Raw genomic sequence first — 22,098 nt, 5'->3', positions numbered from 1 at the left:
GTGTTCCTTGGGGGCAGGGTGGGAAGCAGCGGCCGGGAAATGCCAGCGTCATTGAACTTGAAGAATGAAAAAGAAATGGGGAAGCATGTGAGCAGGCTTAGCTGTTACTTGCCTGTCACATGCTCCCTCTGCGCTCTCGCTTCCAGCGGGAAGCACCAGCTGGTGCGGGCAGGTCTTGGGGACACGTCTCAGGTGCCCCGTGGACGTGGACGCAGGCAGCTCGGAGGGAGCCCCCGCAGCCCCGCCTCGGCCCCCACACACCGCTTAGTTTACTTTGCTGCGTTTCCCGGCGCCCAGAAGAAAGGCAGATCCAAGGACTTGATCCAATTACCTTCTGGCCCCGTTGTGCCTCCTCCTTGCTCCCAAGGTTAAATTAGTTGACCCAACAATGTGCACAATAACCCGGAAACACTGAGCTATACGTCAGAGAAACCCTGTGCATTCCTGCAAAGAACGTTTACCTACAAAAGCCAAACACTCATCGATAAACAGCAGAGGGGTGAAATATTTAGTAGTTTTGTAGGTCCATGAGGCTGCCACTCTGCTAAGGCTGCTGGCCTCGCCCCTACAGTGTCTGCCGCTTTAGGTCTGGGGTCAGGTAGGGCCTTGCTTTTTAAAGTTCCCAGGTGATGATGTTGCTGCTGGCCCAGGGACCCTGCTTTGTTTGTCTAACAGCTAAAGAAACTTAGAAAAAAAAAATAAATAGCCAAAGCCGGTTTGGCTCAGTGGATAGAGCGTTGGTCTGCAGACACAAGGGTCCTGGGTTCGATTCCAGTCAAGGGCATGTATGTTGGTTGCGGGCACATTCCCGATGCGGGGTGTGCAGGTGGCAGCTGATGATGTTTCTGACACTCTATCTCCCTTCTTCTCTGTAAAAAAAAAAATCTATGAAATATATAAAAACAAAAGCAGACACAAGTTCTGTGTGAGATCCTGGCCTCAGGGCAGTCACAAATAGAAGACCTCTGGACACTTTTAATGCCCTTTTGTGTGGTAGGTCACCCTCTTCCAGAGTAACCAAGGTTCGGGAGAAATGGCTTCTCCAAGGGAGGGGGGCCCCCTGGGCCTCGCAGCCTTTCCCCTGCCTGGCTCCTGCGTGCAGCCTCTCGGTGCAGACAGGTGTCAGGGCGAGGCCCATGGAGGACCACGGGACCTGGCGGCTAGAGGCTCAGCTGGTGTTAACCACACATACCCCACAATCATGTCCCAGCCCTTCCGTTTCCTGCTCCCCTCTATTCCCCCCACCCCAACTCTGAGTCCTGTGTCCTCTAAAGCGGACTGGAAAGCCAGTCTTCTCCTGGGGCCATTTCCCCCTCGTCTTCCCCAAGAGCGCACACGCTTCTCTGTGGAAGCGGCGTCATTGCCTGTGTGCTTGACTTCCTGAGGCAAGATAATCTCCTGTTCGGGCTCCTCATCTCCCCTTTGATTCACTCCAATGTCACTCTCCCCGAGGCTCCAGCGGTCTCCGCACCCCTCCCGCCCCCCCCCCCCCCCCCCCCCCCCCCCCCCCCCCCCCCCGCCCGAGACCTCTGGAGCAGGACTCCCATCTCTCCCCACTCCCAGGTGGCAGCCTGGAGCTTTGTCCTCCCCGCCCTGTTGCAGCGCCTACTTTACACCGCTCTGCAGTGTAAGGACCACCCCCCACCCCTTCTCCCGGGGATGATCTCACTAGGCAATAACACACTCCAATGCACCTGCCCCATCCCCTCTCCCCTAGGCTGGATTACCGGTTTGGTGGAGGGAGGAGGTGGAGGGTGGGAGAGGTGGAGGTCATTTGCTAATGACGTATTCATGATAGAGAAAAGCAGATTCTTGTGCTGCTTCCTTTACACTAAGAAAAAAAAAGGGGTGGGGGATTTGGTGGTGTTTTATTTGGGGTGAGGTTCCTTAATCGGCTCTGTGTTTATGGTCTCTGTCTCCACTGGGCTCTGACCACAGCCAGCTCTGACTGCAGGCTGTGTTTTGGTGAGAGGAACACCATTGCTTAGCAGGCGGTGCTGGTTTTATTGGCTCACGTACTGGTTGAAGGAAAGAAGGCTTTTCTCTCATGGGTTTCCATGGGCCTTCGCCTCACTGTAAAACGGGAGTAACGATCACAATGTCGTTCCTGATGCAGACTTCGCCTCAGGAAATATCCTAACTTAGAAAAAAAAAAAATCGAGGTTGAAAAAGAGAAGAGTAATTCTCTCCTGGAGGAAAAGGACAGGTCACAGGACAGGGCCTGCCGGGCTGGGTAACTCGGCGCAAATGCTCAGCCACTCGTTTCCTGCCCTTCGGCCTCTGCGGGGCGGTGGCTGGTGTCCTCGCTGAGGCTCGGGGATGGAGCTCTGCTGTCCACGGAGCCAGCGTGAGGCTCACTCACGAGGCAACAGCTGAAGCCGGGCCGCGGAGGCCAAGGTCTGGCTCGGGATCTGATTCAAGGACAAAGGTCTCCACGCCATCTGAGCCAATACCAAGAACTGGCCGCTGTTGCGTGCCATTCGTGGCTCACATCTGGGGGTTAAGAAATCCAGCCTCGGAGCCAAAGATGTCCTGGCCGCCCATGAATGCTGCCATTGACGGAGGCCGCAGCCAGCAGCCAAGCAAACACAAAGGGGCCGCTCAGGCAGCGGCCACCCTCCTCTCCGGTCCTCCTGCTCCGGAGGGAACCCTTCTGAAGGTCACGTGATGACCATCTCCGGCCTGTTTGGATTAGAACCACTACAGAAACAACAGTGATGGTTGGCAGAGACGGCGGCCCCCGCCCCCCTCCCCCACAGCCCTTTGCCACAGAATGGTCAGCCCGGGCCAGGCCCCCAGGGTTCGGCCCTCACTTGCTCACGTTGCTCGCTCATGGCTGGCAGAGTGAGGTCTTTGCAGGCTGAGTTCATGACCTCCCCACCCCCCCGGGCCCACCAGCGGGGTTCAATAACCTTTGCTCCCAATAAAGGGCTCTGCTGAGAAGAATGTACTGAATTTTGGAAATAAAACTCCTATGAAAATTTCCACCTTATCGAGAACTCAAGGGAGGCCGGGGTGGGGCTTCTATGACGCCTTCACTGTCTGTCTGACTGCTAAGGACAACTGTTTAGGTAGCACATTGCGTACGCCTACTAGAGGCACATATGTGATCACATTTGATTTCTTTGTACAACAGCCCTGGCAGGTAGGTAGCTGTCCACTGAGAAAGAGGTCAAGCGCCTTTCTCAGGCAGCCTTACTACCCTGTTTCCCCGAAAATAAGACATCCTCCGAAAATAAGACCTACTTACAGGTTTCCTTCTGAGTGAAATATAAGGCAGGCCCCCCCCCCCGAAAATAAGGCCCCCCTAGGCTAAACATGAGAGATTTGGTCCACTGATTCTGAAAGAAATGGAGTCACAAGAAATTCACCAGGAAATTCAGGAATTGGATTGTTATGATGATGTTCCAGAAGATGATGACATGATTGTCATTGAATAAATGAGTAAATTCTTGATACTGTAGGATTCACAGTTTGTCTGGTTTGTGTTGACAACTACCGTACTACCGTACTGTATACAGGTAATAAATTTCCTTTATTTTCATTTAACAATAAATGTGTACCGTATTCTTCTTCATGGAAAAATAAGGCATCCCCCGAAAATAAGACCTAGTGCATCTTAGGGAGCAAAAATTAATATAAGACACTGTCTTGTTTTCGGGGAAACACGGTAGTTAGTATTGAACGATGCAGGACTGTGATTCTGAATGCATGCTCACTGCACTGACCCAGAAGGCTGAGTCCTGTGTGTGGGATCAGGAAGGAGAAGTGATGTCCAACACCGAGCTCGGTGTCAGGTGGGTTAGGGCCCAGGCCTGAGCCATCATGGCCGGCTTCCAGAAGAGACGGGAATACTCGCCTCCAGGTGCTCTTGGTTTGCAAGGACCAGGCAGGCCTGCCTCTCCTCGGGTGGCGGGTGCTGACTGTAAGGCCTCGAGAGAAACCGAGGAGCCTCAGAGAGCCGTCCCAATGGTGGCACAGGCACTTTGTCCCCATGCTCCCAGCGCTGGCCCCGGAGCGCCTGGAAGAGGCGGGACCACGGCCGGTCCAGCTGAGAGTGCGTTGACTTCCTGTGGCCACTCCGGTATGATCTCTGTAAGAACCTCCTATTCATCCTCCTGACAGCGGATCTGAGGATCGGTCTCCATCAACAAGGAGGACCTTTTTAAAAAAAAAAAAATAAAATATATATATATTATTGATTTTTTTACAGAGAGGAAGGGAGAGGGATAGAGAGTTAGAAACATTGACCAGCTGCCTCCTGCACACCCCCTACCGGGGATGTGCCTGCAACCACGGTACATGCCCTTGACCGGAATCGAACCTGGGACCTTTCAGTCCTCAGGCCGAAGCTCTATCCACTGAGCCAAACTGATTTGGCAGGAGGACCCTTTTTGGATAGAGTGCTCACCTGCCCGCTCCCTGGTCTGGCCTCTTTGGGTCCAGTGTGCGCATTCTTTCTGGCCCTGGACGCTTTCTCTGTCCCAGGAGGCCCCGGGCAGGACTGCAAAGCTGATTTGCTTCAACGTGCAGGACACTCTCCAGAGCCACGTCACCGGAAGAGCTCCCTGGACCCCCTTCCTCACAGGGGGGCCGAGGGCTCCCTCGGAGGAACAACCAGCGGCCTGTTTCAAGTCAATAAATACAAAGCTAGAGCTGGAAGAGCCCTCAGAAACCACCTTTTGATTTTGTTGAAAGCCAAGCTTAGCGACTCAAGACATTTGCTCAGGGCCACGGGGACTGCTGGTGGCGGAGCTGGAAGCAGAGCTGGGCTCCCACCTCCAGGCCCAGCACACATCCTGCTGTCCCAGGAGATGGCCAGGAGGCCTCCTGCTCTGCTGGGTGCTTGATAAGAGCTGTCCAGTCATTACAAAAAACAAAAACAAAAAAAGCAGCAGGGCTTTCGTGGGCTAACCTTTCCCTATCTCCTCTCCTCCCCACCCCCCGCACCCCCGCTGTCTGATTTAACGCAGGCTGTAGGCTCGGTATAGAAGGGACAGGAAGGCATGAGGAAATCCCATGCGACAGAGCCAGGAATCTGTCTGCAGGAGGCAGCGCTGTGGGAAGGATCAAGCAGGTGGGCAGGTATCAGACACCACGTGTCTTCCAGTCAACGGCACTGCTGCCCAGCACTGCCCAGGGCTGCCCGGTGCTGCCCAGGCTTCCTGGCACCGTCCACCACCCCCCGCGCCCCCAAGGGGATGATCCAGCCAGAGGGCACAGAGAACCCGCGAGGCATGGGACACCAAGTAAACAGCCCCTAGGAATTCCTTCGACTTGAGTTTCAGTTCATTTACTTGGGAGCATCTGTCTTCCCCGCCTGGCCAGGGCGAGGGAGCCTGGGGGTGGGGAGGCTGAGGTGCCATGTCCTCCTGCCCGAAGGAGGCTATGCGGCCTAGAGGCGCAGTGGTCCCCGGACACTCTTCCCAGGATGTTTGCGGGGGGGGGGGGGGGGGTATTGGGGGCACCGAGGGTGGAGGAAGGGAAGACTGAGAAGGAAGCTGGTTCCTGTCACCTCTCTACTCCCTGCCCCGAGACTCGGCTTCTCAACCGCTTTAAACAGTGTGTTCTGCCTACATTTTGTTCCAGGCGATGGTGCTGTGGCTGGAACTTTTGAGAAGCTCTGAGCTGGAGGGAGGATGGAGGGAGGGAGAGAGCAAGGTTTTAGGCTCACACCTGTCACCAGCTTCGGGGTGACTTTCATCAAAGCTGCCCCTCCCGAGAGCCAGGCTTTGGTCATTTCCAGTTCAAAGAGGGTTCACCTGGGCTCTGTGCTCTCTTCCCTATGGGAAGGGGGTCAGGGTAACAGCCTCGGCAAGTTGCCCTTCCTTGGACACATTCTGCCTGTTCTGCCTGTCCTCTCAGGCCAGCCTCCCTTCAGACTCCCCCACACCCCTGCCATTCCATCCCTAGTGTCTTTCCCAGATGTACCCAAAGGTGTGACCCTAACTGGAAAGAGAAAAAAAGATGATTAACGATCAGGGTGTCATCATCACCTAAACTGACAAGGAAGAAGAAGGATTGGGGGCGGGAGAGAGGGCAGGAAGGGGGAGGAGGGATTCCGCCTGCAGGCACTTTCAGGGCTACTTTTAGCAACGGGGACATTTACTATCGAGTCACACAAGCTTGGTGGTTTCCGTGGGAAGGGATGCAGCTCTTGCTGGCTCCGGGGAGGCCCAGCATACGAATCAGGATGAAGTAGGAAGCCGGAGAAGACATAACTACTCCTCCGATTCCGAACGAGGCTCATCGAGCCAATGGGAAGCATGCCACAGGGACACACCCTGCTGGAAAGGTCAACATCATCGAATGAAAGCTGCAGAGAGATCAGAAGTGTCCTCTGACGTTCAACCGAGATCCACACGTCTGGAGCCCCAAGAGGGACCAGCGCCTTTGCTGACTGCTGAGTTCCCTCACACGAGCCCGCTCTCCCAATTCCATGATGAGCCTAACGCTCTGTGTCCCTGGCGCCTCCTCGCTGTTCTGTGAAAGGAAAGTTATCTGTTAAAGGAAAGATGACTTTTTAAAGGAGCATTCCCGAGGTAGTAGGTGTTCAGGTGGGGGAGACTTAGGTGATTGGGGGAGTAATGATGATGATGATGGAGAACATAAAGAAGGAGAAATGGCACTATTACAAACAGGTTAGCAAATAGGGATTTTTCAGTCATATTTGTTAGGCTATCTATGCCCCCAAAATAGAGGTTACGAAAGAGAGAGAGAGAGAAAAAAAAAGCCCTAAACTTCCCATTAAGATTCTTTGGAACAAATGGATTTCAGCCCAAGGGAATGATAGCATAGTAATTCAATTCCCTTGTCCCCACGACTAAAAATAAGGATGATTAAAGAATGGAATCTTAGCTCCCCATCATCCCAGACAGCGAAGCCTTGTCGCTGGACCTGCAAATGGAACAAGCGAGCACACGGGAGGAAGATAATTGTCTTCATACATATTTTGACTGCCATCCACCCCGTATTAGGCAGGAAGGCTGAGGGCCACAAGGTCACTATTGGGTCTGCCTTGGTTTCTTCCTCGGTCAATGCTTTTTGGATGGGTCAGAGTCCATGCTTAATGGCTCTCAATCATCTGATCGCTCAGGCCATCTGTCTGCGTATCCCCGTGTCTTCTGTAGCCGGTGGCAATTTGCATGTCCTCCAGAATTCCTCGGGCTGGATCTCCAAATGCCGTCTGCGCTATTTGGAATGCCATCCTCATGTCACAGCCTGTTTGCTCCAAGCAGGGATGTCTACCATGGCATTTGCTGCATTTACATTGGGAGCTTACACTGCCACAGCTGCAAGAGGAGCCAGAGCCAGGGAACAGGTGAAGCTGCCACTTAGCTTCTCAGACACGGTGAAATCGTTCTAGCAGACCACAGAATCCAAAGAATGTTGCTGTTACGAAGGCTAGTCAGTGAGGCACATGCATCCTTAGGGGCAAGGCTCAAAGATTTCAGGACAGGGTCAAGGCTAGTACTGTGGCCCGATGGGGCAGTAAAAGACTCTGCCTAGGGCTGGGAGAAGCAAAGGTAAAGGATACAAATGCATCCTGAGATGTCCTGACCTGGGCCAGCAGAGGACAGATTTCATACCAGCCCATGAGTATGTGTGAGTGTGTGAGTGCATGAGGTGTGTGTGTGTATGTGTGTGTGTGTGTGTGTGTGTGTGTGTGTGTGAATGTGTGTGTGGTGTCTAAATTGCTTTTGGGATTCCCCTATATTAAATTCCCGGAGACTCTGAAATGACAGCAAGTATTTATATATATAAAAGGCTAATATGCAAAGTGTCCCCTTGGGAGTTCAACCAGGAGTTTGATTGCTCACTATGACATGCGCTAACCACTAGGGGGTGGCTTGGAACTAAGGAAGGCCCTGGCTGGCAACCAGCAGCTGGTAAAGGGAGGCTCTGGCTGGCAGCTGGAAAGCCCTGCTAGACCACGATCCCTGGCCAGGCCTAGGGACCCTATCCATGCACAAATTTTGTGCACTGGGCCTCTAGTAGAGTATAAATTGCTCTGTGTCCTATTTGCCTTTTATTAGAATTGTACACATTATGATAGTCTTTGGCCCATTGCACATTTCCATGAAAAGTAAGGACATCACATAGGGATCTCCACACACACACACACACACACACACACACATACACACATACACACACACACACACACACACACACACACACACACACACTGTAGGACATTTTTCCACCCAGCTCCCCAAACCCTCTCCCCTCTGTTAATCTGTACTCTCTACCTATGAGTCTGTTTCTGTTTCGTTTGTTAGTTTATTTTGTGCATTAGATTACACATATAAATGAAATCATGTGGTATTTGTCTTTCTCTGGCTGCCTTATGCACTTAGCATACTTCCCAGGTCCATCCATGCTATCACAAAAGGTGAGATGTCCTTTTTTATGGCCGAGTAGTGTTCCATTGTGTAAATGTACAACTTTTTTTACCCACTTTTATTTCTAAAACTTTCTTTAAAAAAAAAATGTTTTTTGTTGATTTTTTACAGAGAGGAAGAGAGAGGGATAGAGAGTTATAAACATCGATGAGAGAGAAACACCAATCAGCTGCCTCTTGCACACCTGCTACATGCCCTTGACCAGAATTGGACCTGGGACCTTTCAGTCCACAGGCTGATGCTCTATCCACTGAGCCAAGCCAGTTTCAGCTCTAAAACTTTCTTATCATCCCAAACATAAACTTTGTATACATTCACCAATAACTCCCCACTTCACCCTCCCCAAGCCCCTGTTAACCTATAATTTAATTTCCATCTCTATGAATTTTCCCATCTGGTTATCCTATGTAATAAAGAGCTAATATGCTAATTAGACCGAACAGCAGAACGACCATCCAGACAACCTTTCCGACAAACCGTCCAGATAAAGGCGGGGCTGCGAGGGCCAAGCCCCTTGCATGAATTTTGTGCATCAGGCCTCTATTTTCATATAATGAAATCATACAACATTTGCTCTTTTGTGTCTGGCTTACTTCACTTATTTTAATGTTTTCAAAGTTCACCCACATTGTAGCATGTATCAGAACTTCATTCCTTTTTAGGGCTGAATAATATTCCATGGCATGTTTTTAATCCCGTCATCTGTGTGTGGCCACTAGGGCTGTTTCCATTTTTTGGCTGTTGTGAGCAATATTGCTATGAACATTGACATAGAAGCATATCTGTTCGAGTCCCTGCTTTTAATTCCTTTGGGTATCTACCTATGAGTGAAACACCATCCACTTTTAATTCCCTCCCCCATCCTGCCTGCTCACACCAAGCCAGATAATTAATGCTGATCCTAAAAATAGGCAGAGGTTTAGATGTTCTAGGGCAAGTTAACTGCAGTGTGACCACTTAGAAGTACCTGTGTGAGTCCGTTGTCCCCTCACAGCCACAAATGATAACACTCTGGTCTGGGAGTCGCCAGCCCCCATAGTGTGCGGGGGGGATTCCGGCTGCTTCCCTCCTCCCTTAAAGAGCAGGAAAAGAGCAAACACCCCATTGTTGTGGAGGGGAGCGGCCCCTTTAGGAGTAAGGAAAGAGGAGATTGGCACATTGACCTTTCTCTGAGGGCTAGGCACTGGGGCTGGATGTGTTCATCTGTTGGCTTATGTAATCCTCTGGGCCATATGATCTGTTTGTGTATTTCACCCCCATTTTATAGATGAGGAAACTGGCTAAGAGAAGTTACCTCGCTGACTCCAAGACTTAGTGGCAGAAACACAAAAGTCTGGAAATCCAAACAGATGTTGTGTTCTGAGAGAGGGACACACAGCATGCTGTGGGAGTTTGGGGCAGGGAAGGACCACGGCTGCTGGGGAGTCGGGGCGGGGGGGGGATTTTCATAGAGAAGGTGAGCCAGGAACCTGGATATGAGGATCATTTTATTTCCACCAGAAGGTGGAGGGGTGGGGGTTGGGAGAAGCAGGAATAGATGCTGCTTAGCAATATGGGAATTGGTTTGGAATCCTATTTCTGTTATACCTGGTTAAATCCCAAAGTCCGGAAACCACTGTCCTCTGCCTCAGTGCTCAGGGGTTTCCTGGGAAGGAGACCCTGAGATGAAGATCAGAGTGCAAGAGGTCGACAGGGAGTGCCTTGGGGGTCGACATCTGTGAGAGGGAGGGAAAGGGAGGGGAGGAGAGGGCACAGGATTTGAGGAGGAAGCTGGACTGCATTGCCTGTCAGCAAAGGCGGGTCCTTTCGTTGCCCCAGGTGGGCTGAGGGAGCCAGGCCTTTCTCTCCTGCATCGAGTCAGTCATCGGATATGGGCTGTACTTGGGAGGAGGTATGACCTTGGGGGAGGCAGTACTCTTCCACCAAAAGACTTCTCAGAAAGGGTTGACAGCTGAGACCTATCAGCTGACAGCCATCTCAGCACCTGGGGGAATCAGCTTTCCATTCCCAAAGGGGGATCTGGTAGCACAGCGCACTGCCTCCCCGAGGGTCTCCCAGCTGCTGTGCATTCAAGGCTGAGGACCTTCAGACTCCTTGGGCCTCTGCTCTCTCCTCATCCAGGTGATGGTTTAAAAAAGCTTGAATATGCCGAAACTGGTTTGGCTCAGTGGATAGGGCGTTGACCTGCGGACTGAAGGGTCCCGGGTTCGATTCCTGTCAAGGGCATGTACCTTGGTTGCAGGCACATCCCCAGTAGGGGGTGTGCAAGAGGCAACTGATCGATGATTCTCTCTCATCGATGATTCTAACTCTCTATCCCTCTCTCTTCCTCTCTGTAAAAAATCAATAAAATATATTTAAAAAATAAAATAAAAATAAAAAAGCTTGAACATGATGAGCATTTCACATGTGCAACATCTTTGATGTGAGACATATAGGCACTTATTAATTTGATTAATTTAAAAGAATGTGTTTATCCTCTATGCAAAAATGTAAATATTAGGTCTAGTAATAATTAATGTCGTTTTCTAATACTTTTTTAAAATTGAATTTATTTAAACAATACAACAAAATTTAATCAACAATATAGTTGCCGTTGTTTTCTATAATACTACTTGTGCCCAACGCTCAGGAAGCATTTTAATCCCTCTGTTGTAAAATTCTTGTGATTTTGATGCAAAAAATTCGGTCAATGCATTTTTGAGGCATTCTTCATTATTAAATTTTTTTCTAAGAAGAAAGTTTTGCAAAGAACAAAACAAATGGTAATCGGAAGGGGCAATATCAGGAGAATATGCAGGTTGAGGGAGAACTTCCCATTCCAACTGGCGCAGTTTTTCAGCAGTGATTCTTGCAGTATGCGGTCGTGCGTTATCATGGTGAAGAATTACGCCCTTCCGATTAATCAGCGCTTGTTCTTTTTCTCTTAAAGCTTGGGCTAACCTTTCCAATTGGGCACTATACACTGCACTTGTAATGGTTTGGGTAGATGGTAAAAGTTCATAGTGAAGAATTCCTTTAAAATTCCACCAAACACACAACATCACTTTTTTCGCATGCAAGTCAGGTTTTGGCGTGGGCTGCGGAGCCTCATTTTTGTCCAACCATTGAGGCCGCCTTTTCATATTAACATACAGCACCCATTCTTCATCTCCGGTAGCAATTTGCTCTAAAAACGGCAAACGGTTTTGACGAGAGAGGAGCGAACTGCAAATTGTGACTCTTTGATTACGGTTGTTGTCGGTCAACTCATGAGGAATCCATTTTACAAACTTTTTGGACTTTGCCAAGTGCACGCAATTGATTGGAAATTGTTTTCTGTGAACAATTTAAAGTTGTCGCAAGCTCTTGTTGGGTAATTTGAGGATTTTGCACCAAAAGAGCTTGAAGAGCTTCTTGATCAAAATTGGACACACGGCCTCGACCACTCTTGGCATCTAACGAAAAATTTCCCTCGCGAAATTTCTCAAACCAACGCTGGCATTTTCTGGCGCTAACTGCATCTTGACCAAGAGCACTACAGATGTTTTTTGCAGCCTCACTTGCTTTTCTTCCTAATTGGAACTCGTAAAGCATGCAGTGCCGAATATGCTCTTCATCCGCCATCTTCTTAGCCCTAGTTTTGCAACAAAAACCAAACCAAACACAAACTTTTTCAAGCAAAACTTGTTAATTGCACTTCACACGTTCTGTAGATACCACGTGTTTGAAGGTTATGTCAATACAAGTCAACGCCAAGCAAGATTTTAAACGAATGTTAAAAAACGACATTAATTATTACTAGATATTTAAGATACATTTGAAAATGTAATAATGCATTCTCATATCTTTATTACTTTTAAGTGAGATTCCTTAAGGAAAATGTTAAGACCCCTGTAACCCTTTGGAGCAAAAGTAACCAATCCCCAGCCCCTGGGGGGAATCAGAGACAGGAACGGTTCTTACATACGTGGAGAGAAGCAGGGGCAGCTGCAGCCCTTGCTCCAGCTGCTCCGATCCCTGCATTGTCTCTGGACTTTCTCACTTCAGTGTGAGTGGTTAACTCTTAATGAGCCAGTGGGTGTTTCCTTTTGGGAATAATCAAAGTAGGTTTTGGACAACATTTTTGTATCCATTTTTGTTGCGTTGCAAACCACGATTAAAATGGGCTTACACAAAAAGGGAAGATGTTGGCTCGTGTACCTGAAAAGCTCAGATGGCGTTAAGAATTGCTGAAACCAGTAGTTAAATAACAGCAGCAGATTCCAGCTTCCCTCTATCTCTTGGCTTTGCCTCGTCTCAGTTGGCTCCTTTCTCAGATAGGCTTTTACCTTGTAGTGGAAGATAAATGTAGCAGCGCAGATTTTTCAGGTTTACCTTCAGCTGGAAAGAGCAAGCCTCTTTTCCAGGATTGTCACATGCTGAACTGAGAAATCAGGGACAGATCTCCTCAACTCTCCTCTTGAACATATGGATTGACCCAATTAAAGTTAGAAGCTATGGCCAGAATAAGAGTATGGCAGGGACAGTTGGTTGCTGTGGGTACATTCTTCTGGTGTGCCTTCCTGGATATGGGGGATTAAGAGCTAAGAATTATATTTCTCAGACTCTCTTGCAGCTATAATTTCTGCGGTGATTTGATTATGCCCATTGGATGCTCCCCTACAAATCCCAGATCACTAAGTTGAGGTGGGGCCAAGGTTCTTCCAGCAAATTCAGTTGGGAGGGGGTGTATGTGTTTGGTTTTTCTGTAGTAGCTGTAGCAGAGAACTCAGCATCCAGTCTCTGGCCTTATTGGTGTCAAGAGTAGATTGAACTACCGTGTGTCCCTGAAAATAAGACATCCTCCGAAAATAAGACCTACTTACAGGTTTCCTTCTGAGTGAAATATAAGGCATCCCTCCCAAAATAAGCCCCCCCCCCCCCCCAAGCTAAACATGAGAGATTTGGTCCACTGATTCTGAAAGAAATGGAGTCACAAGAAATTCACCAGGAAATTCAGGAATTGGATTGTTATGACGATGTCCCAGAAGATGATGACATGATTGTCACTGAATAAATGAGTAAATTCTTGATACTATAGAATTCGCAGTTTGTCTGGTTTGTGTTGACACCTACCTTACCACCGTACCGTATACAGGTAATAAATTTCCTTTATTTTCATTTAACAATAAATGTGTACCGTATTCTTCTTCATGGAAAAATAAGACATCCCCTGAAAATAAGACCTGGCGCATCTTCGGGAGCAAAAATTAATATAAAACACTGTCTTATTTTTGGGGAAACAGGGTATCTGTTGAGCTGGTGTGAACCACAGCAGACCCTGAGTAGTCAAGGAGATAGCAGCCGTATGGGTGGCTTCCTCATCATAGCCAGGGCAGGGTGCTTCCAGAGCCTTTGACTTTCTGAGCACAGACCAAGATAGCAACTTACTTGGTGGCCCAGTTCTGCATGGTAACCTTAGGACTCTTTCCTGAATGATCAACCCAGAATCTGCTCCTTCAACCCCCCACAACAATTTTGTTGGCCAATTAGTACCCTGAAACAAATATCTTCTGCTTCATTTAACAAGAACGAATTCTATTTTCTGCAGCTGAACCCTGTCACCAGCCCTACAGCTGTCTTTTCTGTGCACTTCTGACCCCCATATCTTCCTGCTGGCAGAGCCCCGTTGGAAATTATTTCTAGCATCCTTTGCAGCTGAATCTATGTTGGGCATGTGTATGTGAGGAGGGGAGCATTCCTGGACAAGTTTCTATCCTAATAAATAGAGGCATTTAAGATCAATCTTCCTTCCTTGGGATGTGGTTAGGAGAAAGTGTGCTGTGTGATGCTGAAGCAGCCCTTGTACAACCAATTTTGGAATTGGAAATTACATGAGAATTTTTTAGTGTGTGTGTGTGTGTGTGTGTGTGTGTGTGTGAGAGAGAGAGAGAGAGAGAGAGAGAGAGAGAGAGAGAGAGAGAGAGAGAGACTCAGACATTCATCTTCTGACTTCTTTAGTGATAAGTACATCAAGCTTGGCAGAGGGATGGGTGGTTGTAGCTCCTCTTGCTGGTTGGCATGGGTGGTGCCCCTTCATACCTGCCATCCTCGATTACTTTTCATGAAACAGTATAGCTCTTACAGATGCTTTCCCAAGACTTTTTATGCCTGTTTTTATGTTACCCTACAAAATCTCCCAGGTAGTAGGGAAAATATGTGCCCTATATTTGTGATGAGAAATCTAGGGCATAGACTTAAATTGCTGGGTCAACCTCACACAGCTAATTAAGGAAGGCACAGAGTTGTGACCCCTGCTCCAGTTTTATTTCTGCTACCTCACATTGCTGCCTCTAAACTGCAGAATGATTTGTGTGTGTGTTTTAATTAAGTGCCTAGCAGGGAAACAGCCTGTGGGTTCAGCCTCTGGGTTCTCAAAAGGCAAGAGGCTGAGGGAGGTTGAGACTTCATCCTTCATAGGGAGACTTCACTGGTCTCCCGGGACCACACATGTTTTTGGCTTTCTGTGTTCAGCAGAGGCAGGGGATCCCTTGCAAAATTGCCCTTTGGCTTACTCGTGGATGGGGAACAGAAGCCTCAAACACGCTCAAGTAGGGGGAGTTTCATAAGTGTGGTAATACTGCTCGCAGAGCAATAAGGAGCATCTCACAGATGTGCAGGACAGAAGGCAGCTGGAGTCACTCACAGGGGAGGGCTGGAGGCAGCTCCGGATCACGTCTGGCTTGGGGGACCTTGTGGTGGGCATTGGAGACCTTCATCTCAAGCTCCCACATGTCACTCAACTGCCCTCTCTGTCTGCTTCTTTTTTTTCTGCCCTCAGCGTCTTTCTCCGCTTCCTCATTGTTTCTCTTCCTGACAACGCTCTCTTGCCTTAGGCCACTCATGACCAGTTTGGCTTCCTCTAAACAACTCAGAGAAAGGACAGTCAACAGAGCAGGGGTGCAAAGAGCACGAGGTGAAAAATGCAACTACAATATTTCACCCAACTGAGCAAAGCTGCCTCACCAACAGCTGTCTGTCATTACCACGAGAACAACCCTCCCCACTCCTGCCTCCTGACCCATCCTTTCACACACTGGCCAGGCAGAGCCACCTCACCCAGCCAGTTGTGATGGTGAAAGGGACAGCACTGGAATAGGGTCAGATGATCTAACCCCCAGGATCCTGGACCCAGCCCTTTGCTAGAGGCAGTTTCTGTAGAAAGGGCTGAGGGTGACAGGAGCCAGCAAACTTGTCTACACAACCCCCTTCCTGGGTTCTGATCTGGATGCTCTTCCCTCAACTGTGGAATTTCCTGGGCAGTTGTGCCTTTTCCAGACTCATGAATGAGCTCTGAGGGTGGGTTTTGCTTCTAGGATCATTGCCCTGGGTTACAGCTGGTTGCGACCTTCTCTCCTCTGGGGACTTGTTTCTTTCTCTATTACCCAGGAGATACCAAATGATTGACGGATGACCCCACTGTGGTTCCAGCTTTGTTTGCTTTAAGGGAAACTAACCAAAAGGAGGGTTTAAAACATTTACCAACTTCTCTTCTAAATCACTCCAAACCCTTTCCAGCTCCTGACAGCTCCATGCTCAACGTTTTTTCCCCTGGTCCCTAACACTCTAAGTTCTTGGGCTCAGCTTTGGATAATGGGCTAGTGTGGAGCTGAGTAGAAACAGAATGGAGAAGACCCTCTTCCCTGCCAACGTTGGCCTTGCAAAGTCATAGACAAACTGTGAACCCAAATGAACAGGAAACCTAATAGTGTTTGGCCACTGGATGGAATTAGACTATTTTTAGATGAACTATTTTAATATTACCTCCACCTGCCTTGCATTCATGTCTTTATATTCTTCCCTGAAACTTCCATTTGTCGATAGTCTGTCTTATTTAATTCCTGACTGCTAAAGGAGTGATAGGAGCACCTGCCTTCTGGGTTATTGTGGGGCCAGCTGCTGCTCCGTAGACCAGCTGTCTTGCTGTTGATGTGTGTTAGAGCACAGTCTTAGCTTGCTGATCAACTTTGCTAAACTTCCTGTTTTCTGTAGCCATGCTCAGTTCTAAGTCCAAAAGTGGAATTAATGTGGGGATATTGGTGCTAAACAAAGGCATGTTGAACAAATAAATAAATGACTAAGAAAATAAGGAAGTAGCTTTAGTGTAGGCCATCTGCGGTTGCCTTGTCTTCTCACTCTGGTCTACTTTTCCTTCCGTTGATGACCTTGGACACCACGCATCCTCATATTGTCCCCTGTCTACCTCCAGTCTCTCCCCTTTGGCTGCCCTCCAGGATTCTGTTTTCAAATGGGATTCTTGGAGAATGGAATGGTTAGTTAATCTGAAGGAAGGACTCTCCAATGGTAGACTTCCAGACATTGGCAAACTGGTCAAAGGACAATATTTGGCTAAGATGGGGTGGGGTTAGGTGGGGGACAGCAAGAAAACCTTTCTCAGATCCCAGCTCTATAAGGCTGGGATATATATATATATATATATATATATATATATATATATATATATATGATTTGTTTCTTGTCTATTTGTTTCCTAGCACCTGGTACAGTACTTGACACATAGAAGGTGCCTGTATATGTGCTGAAAGATTGAGAAAGAGAATAGTGTGTGTTTCTAGAGGACAGTGCTATGCATTTCAGTATCACTATGATAGAATAACTTGTACGCATGAACAGTCACAAACTGTGGTCATGGTTTAGTGAATCCCATGAAAACAGCTTCTCTTGGCCTCAAGCAATATAAAAAATATATTTTAAAAAGGCTCTTACCCTGTGTCTGGAATACTGATAATGTATGTGAAGGACAAGATCAGAGCAGAGAAAGAAAAATGAATTCTAATAAGTTACAGACAGAGAGAGAGAGAGAGAGAGAGAGAGAGAGAGAGAGAGAGAGAGAGACTCAACCACTCCAATTTTTTGATGTTACTAGCAGATCTTGGGTGTTTGCTCTGAATTCTGTAAAAACAATTACACTGACCTGTGAGAAAAAGCAAATGGCAAAGATGAGCTGAAAGCTGGGGTTTTATTTTAAGAAGCAACCCCAAGGGTGATGGATGATTTTACAGAGATCCAGCTTAATCTCACAGGAGTTTTGAGAGGGTGATCTTTGAGCTGAGGTTTTGGCATTACTGGCATCTGGCCCCAGGGCCCAGGCCAACCTGCTTCCTCCCCTGGGCCTCAGCTTCTGCAGGCAGGAAAGTGGAGGAGTTGGTGAAAACTGATTTCCAAGGTCTCTTCCACCTCTGAAACTCTATGATTTGGCATCTTTTAAGAAAATATGTTTTTATTGATTTCAGGGAGGGAGGGAGAGGGGGAGATGGGAACATCAATGATGAGAGAGAATCATGGATTGGCCACCTCCTGCACACTCCCTACTGGAGATTGAGCCCGCAAACCTGAACATGTACCCCGATTGAACCATGACCTCATGGTTCATAGGCTGCTGCTCAACCACTAAGCCACACCAACAAGGCTGGTTCTGCATCTCCACAGGGTTTTCAATTTGTCCTCAGTAATGCAGAGATTCAATTAACCAGGACATTAAATTCCATGAGCATTATGGTTAATTGGATCTTTACTAAAATAGCCCCCAATTTTGTTTATTGCTTTCAAAAAACGAGCAACATGTTTTTTACATTATTTTACATCTGTGGGAATGTAAAAGCATTTGAGTGTGACAGCTGAAGTTTGGGCTATTGTAGAGAGAGGAGAAGGTGGCAGAGGAGGAGGAGAGAGATAGGAATATAGGAGGGAGAGAGATAGGAACATGGGAGAGATAAAAACATCCATCAACTGCCTCCTACACACCCCCTACTGGAGATGGAGCCCACAACTTGGGCGTGTGCCCCGACCTGGAATCCAGAATTGAAACAGTGACCTTGCAGCAGGGGATGAGTCTCAAACAACTGAGCCACACTAGCCAGGCTAGAAGTTATTCTTCACAGCAGTTTCCAAACATTTTTGACAGTGACCCATGGTTAAAAAAAACACTCCTTTCACATTTCACATCACACACACAAACACACACGTTTTCATACCATTTGAATTGCTTTGTCATTTCGTAAGACCATGACAGTGACTGTGTTCTGTGTCCACCTCCAGGTTGAACTGGGACAGACTGTGCCCACAGGGCTTTAGATTTCTGTGGCAAAAGGACTTAAAAGCCTCTCCTGGCGTTTAAAAGAATTCTTTCTGGACTGAATGCTCCTCGGGAGACTCTTGCCATTTCTTAGAGCTCTTTGCTTAGTGCTTCCTCCTGCCTCCTTTCTCCTTTCTCACACACCTCTCCAGCTGCCATCAAGTTCTTAGAGTTTTGCTGTTTAGCTGACTTCCTCTCCCTGCACCCCCGCCCCCCCATGTATATGGGGGATATTTGGATGTGGCAAAGCAGCCTTCCTGGAGGTGTTCCATGAATGATGTACCACTCTGAATGATGTACCACAGTGGAGACCCTGGTCTCCAGGGCCTCGGCAGGCCTTGTGTGAGATCAGAGTTGAGGTGCGTGTAATCCGGGGTGTACACCAGCAAAACCATCAAGCTGATGCCTGAGCTGTAGCAATTCTTTGTCTTGTGGAATGGTGGCAGTCTGGGCACCAGCTGTGGGTGTGCAGACCACACTCTGAGGAGCTGTGGCTTAGGGACCTTCCTCCTCCTGTTCTACAGGAGACATGTACAAGGGTAGCTTTGCTTATAATAACTAGAAGAGGAAACAACTCAGAAATCCATAAATAAGGGGATAGAAACATAATCATGGTATATTCATACAGCAGAATCCTCTATAGCAGAGAAAGTGAATAAACTTCAGCTACACATATTGGCATGTAACATACATACACACACACACACAAGCACACACACACACACACACACACACACACACACACGGGCGAATTTCAAAAATACTATTGAGCATAAAGAGCAAATTGAGAAGATTATAATTAGTATGGTTTCTCTGTATGAAGTTCAAAATCACCATTAGACACTGTAGTGGTTATTGATCAATTTAAAATGAATTGAAACTGTAAAGAAAAGCAAGGAAGTGTGTAACACGTGTGTTAGGTCAGCGACTTGCCTGGGTGGGAAGGGAGAATGGGACAGTTGGAAAGTGGGTGAAGTGGGGGTGGGTGAGAGGGGAGACACAGAAAGAACCTCACGGCATTGCAATATTTTATTCCTTAAGCTGGGCGGTAAGTGTTTATTATTACTCTTTAAACTGTACATATATGTCATGCACACTCCTGCTAAGTGTGATCTATTTCACAATGAAAAACATTAAACAGTAATTTAACCAAAGCCGAAGCTCTCCCCCACGCCAATAACAGGCAGAGGTCAGTGTGGGTGAATGGTATGAACCAAAGGAATGAGATCTTTTCCAAACATGGTGCCTTGGAGTTCTGGCATGGCTTCAGGGAGAAAGGAGGAAGGTAAGCTGGCTTTGGCACTCCCCTCCGCTGCACTCCCCCCGCCCCCCCCCCCTCAACACCAGTCCTTGACTGAGATGTGTCTGCTCTCCCGGGACCTCCTGCTCACACGACCCTGGGACCACAGCTTGCCTGCTTCATACCCCTTTCTTCCTGTACCACAGTCCTCCGGCTTTAGCCTGTTTCGCTTTCCTTTTAAGAGCCGTCACCACACGCTCCACACTTCATCTCATGTGGCTTTCCCATGGCTGGCTGCTGAGTGGAATGGCATTTATCCTCACTTTTTAATTCTTTGACACCTCCCCCCCCCCCCCCCCCCCCCCCCCAAGAAGTGTGCTGGCCCGTTTGGAGTTAAGAGAGTGAAAGCATTTTGTCAGGTGGAGTTTGTCTGAATACACTTCCAAAGCTGGGTCACTCACCCTCTGATTACCTTTTTAGGGAAGGTTTACCCTTTGTGCAGCTGGAGTTTATTTTAAATTCTGTCTGGTTTGCAAACACATTCTTAGTTGACAGCTCTAGCTTGAAATGTTTGGGCTCACTTTGTTCTGGGTAAAACGCATTGTCAAATCCTTTTTAAAACCCTCTTGCTAGATGGTTTTCTTGCCCTGCAATTGGGTGCTGCAAAAGCTTCGCATTAGAAGGGACCTTGGAAGTCACCTGTCCCACTTCCCAGCCGATGAAATCATTCCCCCCCCCCCCCCCCCCCCGAAATATGCCTGATTGCCAGCCTCCGGTGGCTTGCTTTCGAAAGGGCATTGCCGTTGGGATAAAGAGTACCATCATTTACAAACTCCCCATAAAGTTTTGCATAGATTTTCATTTTGTCTGTGAGAATCAGAAATCAGGGCAAGCAATTCAAAATATGCTAATTGGGTTAAACTGAGCGCAGGCTCTTTCAAAGCCAGTTCTTAAAGGTGCAGAAGGCCTTGCTTGGTCGAAGACACCTTTAATGTACTTAATGTAATCACTCCCCACATTATGAGGGACAACGAGACAGCGGACGATTGGGCCCATCCACACACTTGGAAGTAGGGGCAGAGAAGCAGGGAGATTAGGTTAATCTCTTGGGGGTCCCATGTGTACATTTCCCTCTGTTTCTTGTCTCTGCTTTCTTGTCTTCTTAAGGGGAAAGCAACAAGTGCAGACATTGCTTCTTCACAAGATATAACTTACCCCTTGCCCCTGCTGAAGGGAGCAGGACTGGTCTCCTTCTCCTTCCATCCTCCCACCTCCTGGGGCCCCGTCCATCCCAGTGTCTGAGCCCCCCCCAGAGATGGTGTGATGTGTGTTAAGAGTTGCCTTTTGTTCTGCTCTGCTAGGCTTGAAACCAAGCCATGACCCCAGCTGCCATCATCGTTAGGTGGATTTGGGCCCTGAGCGGGGATGTTGGTGGCACAGGTCCTCCAGGGTGAGGGAAGGAAGTCAGACATGAAAAGACCAAATTTAACCCATTGGAGCAACGGGGTTTTTCCATGCTGAACTAAGCTCATACAAGCTGGGGAGAAATTCTGGGCTAAAGAGGGTGGTTGAAGATGCTTTTAAAAGATTGGGGGGGGGTGTAGAAGGGGGGCAGGAAGTCCAAGCATGAGTCAGGAGGGTTTGATTAAAGGTGCAGACCCAGCTCAGACATGCATTTGTAAGTCCAGTGTGCACGAGGGTTTAGCCATGGTTGTAGATGAGCCCTGGTTGGTGGGGCAGGGCCTTGTGGCAGGAGATGCACAGACTGGGCAACTGGATCCTTCACAGCAGGATGTCCTGGTAGAGTCTGTGCAGGTGAGAGGTGGTGGGGTAAGGAGTCAGGGTTCTGCAAATGGGACAGGGGCAGGGGCAGGGGTAGGCTAGAGCCAAGTGGGGTGTCAGGACCTCTACCTGATGGTCAGGGAAGGCCTTGGAGCCCAGCAGGCAATCAGGGGCAGGAGTCTTCTTTGCAGGCTGTGATCCTGCTCTGCACAGTGCGGTTGAAGCATTAACACACCTGCCTGGGTCCCCTCTAGGAACGCGGAGGGGCCGTAGGAAGTCTGGGGCTGACTACCTGAACCACTCGGCTCCTAGTTCCATGAAATCAAATCAACAAATACTTGACCGAGTCTTTGTGCCAGGGAGTCCAATGGGATCAAAACAAGGGGTTGGGTGGTAGCTGGATGAGGAGATGCCATCTGGACACCATACAGATGATCAGCAAATTGCAAAACTGAAGTGCCTCGGTCATTACTCAATGCAGGCAGCCCCAAGTCTCTGCTTTCTTGGAGCTTACAACCTAGTGGGCCGAGACGGTAAACACATGAGTAAAAAGT

Source organism: Pipistrellus kuhlii, unplaced genomic scaffold (genome assembly GCF_014108245.1).
Source record: "Pipistrellus kuhlii isolate mPipKuh1 unplaced genomic scaffold, mPipKuh1.p scaffold_m20_p_13, whole genome shotgun sequence".
Taxonomy (NCBI): Eukaryota; Metazoa; Chordata; class Mammalia; order Chiroptera; family Vespertilionidae; genus Pipistrellus; species Pipistrellus kuhlii.
The sequence above is the reverse complement of the archived record's forward strand: the minus strand, read 5'-3'. Positions refer to the sequence as shown.